This window comes from Panulirus ornatus, chromosome 8 (genome assembly GCF_036320965.1).
Source record: "Panulirus ornatus isolate Po-2019 chromosome 8, ASM3632096v1, whole genome shotgun sequence".
In the NCBI taxonomy this organism is placed as follows: domain Eukaryota; kingdom Metazoa; phylum Arthropoda; class Malacostraca; order Decapoda; family Palinuridae; genus Panulirus; species Panulirus ornatus.
The window spans coordinates 48328918-48339104 of record NC_092231.1 but is presented as its reverse complement, the minus strand read 5'-3'; positions in this window follow the sequence as shown (position 1 = coordinate 48339104).

The window sequence follows — 10187 nt, the reverse complement described above, 5'->3', positions numbered from 1 at the left end:
TTTCCACATCCAGACCCCACACAACTGTCCATGGTTTACCCCAGACGCTTCACATGCCCTGATTCAATCCAGTGACAGCACGTCAACCCCGGTATACCACATCGATCCAATTCACTCTATTCCTTGCCCGCCTTTCACCCTCCAGCATATTCAGGCCCCGATCACTCAAAATCTTTTTCACTCCATCTTTCCACATCCAATTTGGTCTCCCACTTCTCCTCGTTCCCTCCACCTCCGAGACATATATCCTCTTGGTCAATCTTTCCTCACTCATTCTCTCCATGTGCCAAACCATTTCAAAACACCCTCTTCTTCTTTCTCAACCACGCTCTTTTTATTTCCACACATGTCTCTTACCCTTATATTACTTCCTCGATCAAACCACTTCACACCACACATTGTCCTCAAACATCTCATTTCCCGCACATCCACCCTCCTGCGCACAACTCTATCCATATCCCACGCCTCGCAATCATACAACATTGTTGGAACCACTATTCCTTCAAACATACCCATTTTTGCTTTCCGAGATAATGTTCTCGACTTCCAAAAAAAATATATTGTTGACTGGCTAATGAAGTTGCCTTGAATGGGTCTATTGCTCCTTAACTGTCAATTTGGAAAGTTTGAAGAAGAGAGAGTTGATAGAGCCGTGCCAACTCTTGGATCCCTGCTTGGTGCAGGTTCATGTGTTAATGTTTGCATAAGCTCGTGCACAAATGTTGTGTCAGGAAGTAATTGTATCATCCTAAGTGAAAACATATGTTTATGCTTAGTATTCCTTTATCTTGATATCTTCTTATGATTGCCAAAAATATGTCATTTACCCATCCTGTTAGTCTGGTGATACAGTTCAATACCTAGAAATATGATATATATACATCATAGACAGTGATAAATATATGAGTGCAGATAAACTTAAAAATTGATATAACTTAGAAGCAAAAATTAAGATCTTTGCCATCACATGTACATTTAAGGAGATCCAGTTACATGTGAAATAGGTGTCTAACACGTTAAAAACCATTTCGAATAACTGAATTAAGTAACAGTCTTGTTCGTCACATGCAGGCCGCACCGAAAAATAGTTGGTGAGAACGCTGAAGGCCCGAGGTCAGGTTCAACTGGAGGATAAGACGTACGTCAGGCTGGCCGTTACTGCAGTAAAGACATCGCCGGTACACGTGCACACGGTCACTTATTGCTGCAAGGAAAAATATATTTTTCTTGTAAAGATTGTTAAGACGCTTAAATAGGCATCTGAGCTTGATTCTTATCTGTATATATATATATATATATATATATATATATATATATATATATATATATATATATATATATATATATATATATATATATACATATATATATATATATATATATATATATATATATATATATATATATATATATATATATATATATATATATATATATATATTATTATCATTATTATTATTATTTTGCTTTGTCGCTGTCTCCCGCGTTAGCGAGGTAGCGCAAGGAAACAGACGAAAGAATGGCCCAACCCACCCACATACACATGTATATACATACACGTCCACACACGCAAATATACATACCTATACATCTCAATGTACACATGTATATACACAGAAAGACATATACATATATATACACATGTACATAATTCATACTGTCTGCCTTTATTTGTTCCCATCGCCACCTCGCCACACATGGAATAACAGCCCCCTCCCCCCTCATGTGTGCGAGGTAGCGCTAGGAAAACACACCAAATGCCCCATTCGTTCACACTTAGTCTCTAGCTGTAACGTAATAATGCACCGAAACAACAGCTCCCTTTCCACATCCAGGCCCCACAGACTTTCCATGATTTACCCCAGACGCTTTATATGCCTTGGTTCAATCCATTGACAGCACGTCGACCCCGGTATACCACATCGTTCCAATTCACTCTATTCCTTGCCCGTCTTTCACCCTAATACATGTTCAGGCCCCGATCACACAAAATCTTTTTCACTCCATCTTCCCACCTCCAATTTGGTCTCCCACTTCTCCTCGTTCCCTCCACCTCTGACACATATATCCTCTTGGTCAATCTTTCCTCACTCATTCTCTCCATGTGACCAAACCATTTCAAAACACCCTCTTCTGTTCTCTGAACCACGCTCTTTTTATTTCCACATATCTCTCTTACCCTTACATTACTTACTCGATCAAACCACCTCAAACCACATATTGTCCTGAAACATCTCATTTCCAGCACATCCACCCTGCTGCGCACAACTCTATCCATAGCCCACGCCTAGCAACCATACAACATTGTTGGAACCACTATTCCTTCAAATATACCCATTTTTGCTTTCCGAGGTAATGTTGTCGACTTCCAAACATTCTTCAAGGATCCCAGAATTTTCGCCTCCTCCCCCACCCAATGATTCACTTCCGCTTCCATGGTTCCATCCGCTACCAGATCCACTCCCAGATATCTAAAACACTTTACTTCCTCCAGTTTCTCTCCATTCAAACTTAACTCCCAATTTACTTGACCCTCAACCCTACTGTACCTAATAACCTTGCTCTTATTCACATTTACTCTTAACTTTCTTCTTTCACACACTTTACCAAACTCAGTCACCAGCTTCTGCAGTTTCTTACATGAATCAGCCACCAGCGCTGTATCATCAGCGAACAACAACTGACTCACTTCCCAAGCTCTCTCATCCACAACAGACTGCATACTTGCCCCTCTTTCCAATACTCTTGCATTTACCTCCCTAACAACCCCATCCATAAACAAATTAAACAACCATGGAGACATCACACACCCCTGCCGCAAACCTACATTCACTGAGAACCAATCACTTTCCTCTCTTCCTACACGTACACATGCCTTACATCCTCGATAAAAACTTTTCACTGCTTCTAACAACTTGCCTCCCACACCATATATTCTTAAAACCTTCCACAAAGCATCTCTATCAACTCTATCATCTGCCTTCTCCAGATCCATAAATTCTACATACAAATCCATTTGTTTTTCTAAGTATTTCTCACATACATTCTTCAAAGCAAACACCTGATCCACACATCCTCTACCACTTCTGAAATCACGCTGCTCTTCCCCAATCTGATGCTCTGTACATGCCTTCACGCTCTCAATAAATACCCTACCATATAATTTACCAGGAACACTCAACAAACTTATACCTCTGTAATATGAGCACTCACTCTTATCCCCTTTGCCTTTGTATAATGGCACTATGCAAGCATTCCGCCAATCCTCAGGCACATCACCATGAATCATACCTACATTAAATAACCTTACCAACCAGTCAACAATGCAGTCACCCCCTTTTTTAATTAATTCCACTGCAATACCATCCAAACCTGTTGCCTTGCCGGCTTTCATCTTCCGTAAAGCTTTTACTACCTCTTCTCTATTTACCAAATCATTTTCCCTAACCCTCTCACTTTGCACACCACCTCGACCAAAACACCCCATATCTGCCACTCTATCATCAAACGTATTCAACAAACCTTCAAAATACTCAGTCCATCTCCTTCTCACACCACCACTCCTAGTTATCACCTCCCCATTAGCCCCTTTCACTGAAGTTCCCATTTGCTCCCTTGTCTTACGCAATTTACTTACCTCCTTTAATGATACTCTCTCACCCCAACTCTCATTTGCCCTCTTTTTCACCTCTTGCACCTTTCTCTTGACCTCCTGCCTCTTTCTTTTATACCTCTTCCACTCATTTGCATTTTTTCCCTGCAAAAATCGTCCAAATGCCTCTCTCTTCTCTTTCACTAATAATCTTACTTCTTCATCCCATCACTCAATACCTTTTCTAATCAACCCACCTCCAACGTTTCTCATGCCACAAGCATCTTTTGCGCAAGCCATCACTGCTACCCTAAAATACATCCCATTCCTCCCCCACTCTCTTTACCGCCTTTGTTGTCACCTTTTTCCATTCTGTACTCAGTCTCTCCTGGTACTTCTTCACACAAGTCTCCTTCCCAAGCTCACTTACTCTCACCACTCTCTTCACCCCAACATTCTCTCTTCTTTTCTGAAAACCCCCACAAATCTTCACCTTCGCCTCCACAAGATAATGATCAGACATCCCTCCAGTTGCACCTCTTAGCACATTAATATCCAAATGTCTCTCTTTCGTGCATCTATCAATTAACACGTAATACAATAACGCTCTCTGGCCATCTCTCCTACTTACATACGTATACTTATGTATATATCGCTTTTTAAACCAGGTATTCCAATCACCAGACGTTTTTCAGCACATAAATCCACAAGCTCTTCACCATTTCCATTTACAACACTGAACACTCTATGTATACCAATTATTCCCTCAACTGCCACATTACTCACCTTTGCGTTCAAATCACCCATCACCATAACCCGCTCTTGTGCATCAAAACCACTAACACACTCATTCAGCTGCTCCCAAAACACTTGCCTCTCCTGATCTTTCTTCTCATGCCCAGGTGCATATGCACCAATAGTCGCCCATCTCTCTCCATCAACTTTCAGTTTTACCCATATAAATCTAGAATTTACTTTCTTATACTCTATCACATACTCCCACAACTTCTGATTCAGGAGTAGTGCTACTCTTTCCCTTGCTCTTGTCCCCTCACTAACCCCTGACTTTACTACCAAGACATTCCCAAACCACTCTTCCCCTTTCCCTTGATCTTTGTTTCACTCAGAGCCAAAACATCCAGGTTCCTTTCCTGAAACATACTACCTATCTCTCCTTTTTTCTCATCTTCGTTACATCCACACACATTTAGACTCCCCAATATGAGCCTTCGAGGAGGATACGCACTCCTCGCGTGACTCCTTCTTCTCTGTAAGCTTTTAGAAAGTTAAAATACAAGGAGGGGAGGGTTTCTGGCCCCTCGCTCCCGTCCCTTTTAGTCGCATTCTACGACATGTGAGGAATGCGTGGGAAGTATTCTTTCTCCCCAATCCCTAGGGATAATATATATATATATATATATATATATATATATATATATATATATATATATATATATATATATTTATTTTTTTTTTTTTTTTTTTACTTTGTCGCTGTCTCCCGCGTTTGCGAGGTAGCGCAAGGAAACAGACGAAAGAAATGGCCCAACCCACCCCCATACACATGCCTTGATTCAATCCACTGACAGCACGTCAACCCCCGTATACCACATCGCTCCAATTCACTCTATTCTTTGCACTCCTTTCACCCTCCTGCATGTTTGGGCCCCGATCACACAAAATCTTTTTCACTCCATCTTTCCACCTCCTATTTGGTCTCCCTCTTCTCCTCGTTCCCTCCACCTCCGACATATATATCCTCTTGGTCAATCTTTCCTCACTCATTCTCTCCATGTGACCAAACCATTTCAAAACACCCTCTTCTGCTCTCTCAACCACGCTCTTTTTATTTCCACACATCTCTCTTATCCTTACGTTACTTACTCGATCAAACCACCTCACACCACACATTGTCCTCAAACATCTCATTTCCAGCACATCCATCCTCCTGCGCACAACGCTATCCATAGTCCACGCCTCGCAAACATACAACATTGTTGGAACCACTATTCCTTCAAACATACCCATTTTTGCTTTCCGAGATAATGTTCTCGACTTCCACACATTCTTCAAGGCTCCCAGAATTTTCGCCCCCTGCCCCACCCTATGATCCACTTCCGCTTCCATGGTTCCCTCCGATGCCAGATCCTCTCCCAGATATCTAAAACACTTCACTTCCTCCAGTTTTTCTCCATTCAAACTCAAATCCCAATTGAATTGACCCTCAACCCTACTGTACCTAATAACCATGCTCTTATTCACATTTACTCTTAACTTTCTTCTTTCACACACTTTACCAAACTCAGTGACCAGCTTCTGCAGTTTCTCACATGAATCAGCCACCAGTGCTGTATCATCAGCGAACAACAACTGACTCATTTCCCAAGCTCTCCCATCCCCAACAGACTTCATACTTGCCCCTCTTTCCAAAACTCTTGCATTCACCTCCCTAACAACCCAATCCATAAACAAATTAAACAACCATGGAGACGTCACACACCCCTTCCGCAAACCTACATTCACTGAGAACCAATCACTTTCCTCTCTTCCTACACGTACACATGCCTTACATCCTCGATAAAAACTTTTCACTGCTTCTAACAACTTGCCTCCCACACCATATATTCTTAAAACCTTCCACAAAGCATCTCTATCAACTCTATCATATGCCTTCTCCAGATCCATAAATTCTACATACAAATCCATTTGCTTTTCTAAGTATTTCTCACATACATTCTTCAAAGCAAACACCTGATCCACACATCCTCTACCACTTCTGAAATCACGCTGCTCTTCCCCAATCTGATGCTCTGTACATGCCTTCACGCTCTCAATAAATACCCTACCATATAATTTACCAGGAACACTCAACAAACTTATACCTCTGTAATTTGAGCACTCACTCTTATCCCCTTTCCCTTTGTACAATGGCACTATGCACGCATTCCGCCAATCCTCAGGCACCTCACCATGAGTCATACATATATCAAATAACCTTACCAACCAGTCAACAATACAGTCACCCCCTTTTTTAATAAATTCCATTGCAATACCATCCAAACCTGTTGCCTTGCCGGCTTTCATCTTCCGCAAAGCTTTTACTACCTCTTCTATATATATATATATATATATATATGTATATATATATATATATATATATATATATATATATATATATATATATATATATATATATATATATATATATATATATATATATATATATATATATATATATATATATATATATATATATATATATTATTTTTATTTTTTTCATTATACTTTCTCGCCGTCTCCCGCGTTTGCGAGGTAGCGCAAGGAAACAGACGAAGGAAATGGCCCAACCCCCCCCATACACATGTATATACATACGTCCACACACGCAAATATACATACCTACACAGCTTTCCATGGTTCACCCCAGACGCTTCACATGCCTTGATTCAATCCACTGACAGCACGTCAACCCCGGTATACCACATCGCTCCAATTCACTCTATTCCTTGCCATCCTTTCACCCTTCTGCATGTTCAGGCCACGATCACACAAAATCTTTTTCACTCCATCTTTCCACCTCCAATTTGGTCTCCCACTTCTCCTCGTTCCCTCCACCTCCGACACATATATCCTCTTGGTCAATCTTTCCTCACTCATTCTCTCCATGTGCCCAAACCACTTCAAAACACCCACCTCTGCTCTCTCAACCACGCTCTTTTTATTTCCACACATCATTCTTACCCTTACGTTACTCACTCGATCAAACCACCTCACACCACACATTGTCCTCAAACATCTCATTTCCAGCACATCCATCCTCCTGCGCACAACTCTATCCATAGCCTACGCCTCGCAACCATACAACATTGTTGGAACCACTATTCCTTCAAACATACCCATTTTTGCTTTCCTAGATAATGTTCTCGACTTCCACACATTCTTCAAGGCCCCCAGAATTTTCGCCCCCTCCCCCACCCTATGATCCACTTCCGCTTCCATGGTTCCATCCGCTTGCCAGATCCACTCCCAGATATCTAAAACACTTTACTTCCTCCAGTGTTTCTCCATTCAAACTCACCTCCCAATTGACTTGACCCTCAACCCTACTGTACCTAATAACCTTGCTCTTATTCACATTTACTCTTAACTCTCTTCTTCCACACACTTTACCAAACTCAGTCACCAGCTTCTGCAGTTTCTCACATGAATCAGCCACCAGCGCTGTATAATCAGCGAACAACAACTGAATCACTTCCCAAGCTCTCGCATCCCCAACAGACTTCATACTTGCCCCTCTTTCCAAAACTCTTGCATTTACCTCCCTAACAACCCCATCCATAAACAAATTAAACAACCATGGAGACATCACACACCCCTGCAGCAAACCTACATTCACTGAGAACCAATCACTTTCCTCTCTTTCTACACGTACACATGCCTTACGTCCTCGATAAAAACTTTTCACTGCTTCTAACAACTTTCCTCCCACACCATATATTCTTAATACCTTCCACAGAGCATCTCTATCAACTCTATCATATGCCTTCTCCAGATCCATAAATGCTACATACAAATCCATTTGCTTTTCTAAGTATTTCTCACATACATTCTTCAAAGCAAACACCTGATCCACACATCCTCTACCACTTCTGAAACCCCACTGCTCTTCCCCAATCTGATGCTCTGTACATGCCTTCACCCTCTCAATCAATACCCTCCCATATAATTTACGAGGAATACTCAACAAACTTATACCTCTGTAATTTGAGCATTCACTCTTATCCCCTTTGCCTTTGTACAATGGCACTATGCACGCATTCCGCCAATCCTCAGGCACCTCACCATGAGTCATACATACATTAAATAACCTTACCAACCAGTCAACAATACAGTCACCCCCTTTTTTAATAAATTCCACTGCAATACCATCCAAACCTGCTGCCTTGCCGGCTTTCATCTTCCGCAAAGCTTTCACTACCTCTTCTCTGTTTACCAAATCATTTTCCCTAACCCTCTCACTTTGCACACCACGTCGACCAAAACACCCTATATCTGCCACTCTATCATCAAACACATTCAACAAACCTTCAAAATACTCACTCCATCTCCTTCTCACATCACCACTATTTGTTATCACCTCCCCATTTGCGCCCTTCACTGAAGTTCCCATTTGCTCCCTTGTCTTACGCACTTTATATATATATATATATATATATATATATATATATATATATATATATATATATATATATATATATATATATATATATATATATATATATATATATATATATGAATATAAATATATATATATATATATATATATATATATATATATATATATATATATATATATATATATATATATATATATATATATATATATATATATATATATATATATATATATATATATACTTACAAAAGCAAATGGATTTGTATGTAGCATTTATGGATCTGGAGAAGGCATATGATAGAGTTGATAGAGATGCTTTGTGGAAGGTATTAAGAATATATGGTGTGGGAGGCAAGTTGTTAGAAGCAGTGAAAAGGTTTTATCGAGGATGTAAGGCATGTGTACGTGTAGGAAGAGAGGAAAGTGATTGGTTCTCAGTGAATGTAGGTTTGCGGCAGGGGTGTGTGATGTCTCCATGGTTGTTTAATTTGTTTATGGATGGGGTTGTTAGGGAGGTAAATGCAAGAGTCTTGGAAAGAGGGGCAAGTATGAAGTCTGTTGGGTATGAGAGAGCTTGGGAAGTGAGTCAGTTGTTGTTCGCTGATGATACAGCGCTGGTGGCGGATTCATGTGAGAAACTGCAGAAGCTGGTGACGGAGTTTGGTAAAGTGTGTGGAAGAAGAAAGTTAAGAGTAAATGTGAATAAGAGCAAGGTTATTAGGTACAGTAGGGTTGAGGGTCAAGTCAATTGGGAGGTGAGTTTGAATGGAGAAAAACTGGAGGAAGTGAAGTGTTTTAGATATCTGGGAGTGGATCTGTCAGCGGATGGAACCATGGAAGCGGAAGTGGATCATAGGGTGGGGGAGGTGGCGAAAATTTTGGGAGCCTTGAAAAATCTGTGGAAGTCGAGAACATTATCCCGGAAAGCAAAAATGGGTATGTTTGAACCAATAGTAGTTCCAACAATGTTGTATGGTTGCGAGGCGTGGGCTATGGATAGAGTTGTGCGCAGGAGGATGGATATGCTGGAAATGAGATGTTTGAGGACAATGTGTGGTGTGAGGTGGTTTGATCGAGTAAGTAACGTAAGGGTAAGAGAGATGTGTGGAAATAAAAAGAGCGTGGTTGAGAGAGCAGAAGAGGGTGTTTTGAAATGGTTTGGGCACATGGAGAGAATGAGTGAGGAAAGATTGTCCAAGAGGATATATGTGTCGGAGGTGGAGGGAACGAGGAGAAAAGGGAGACCAAATTGGAGGTGGAAAGATGGAGTGAAAAGGATTTTGTGTGATCGGGGCCTGAACATGCAGGAGGGTGAAAGGAGGGCAAGGAATAGAGTGAATTGGAGCTATGTGGTATATAGGGGTTGACGTGCTGTCAGTGGATTGAATCAAGGCATGTGAAGCGTCCGGGGTAAACCAA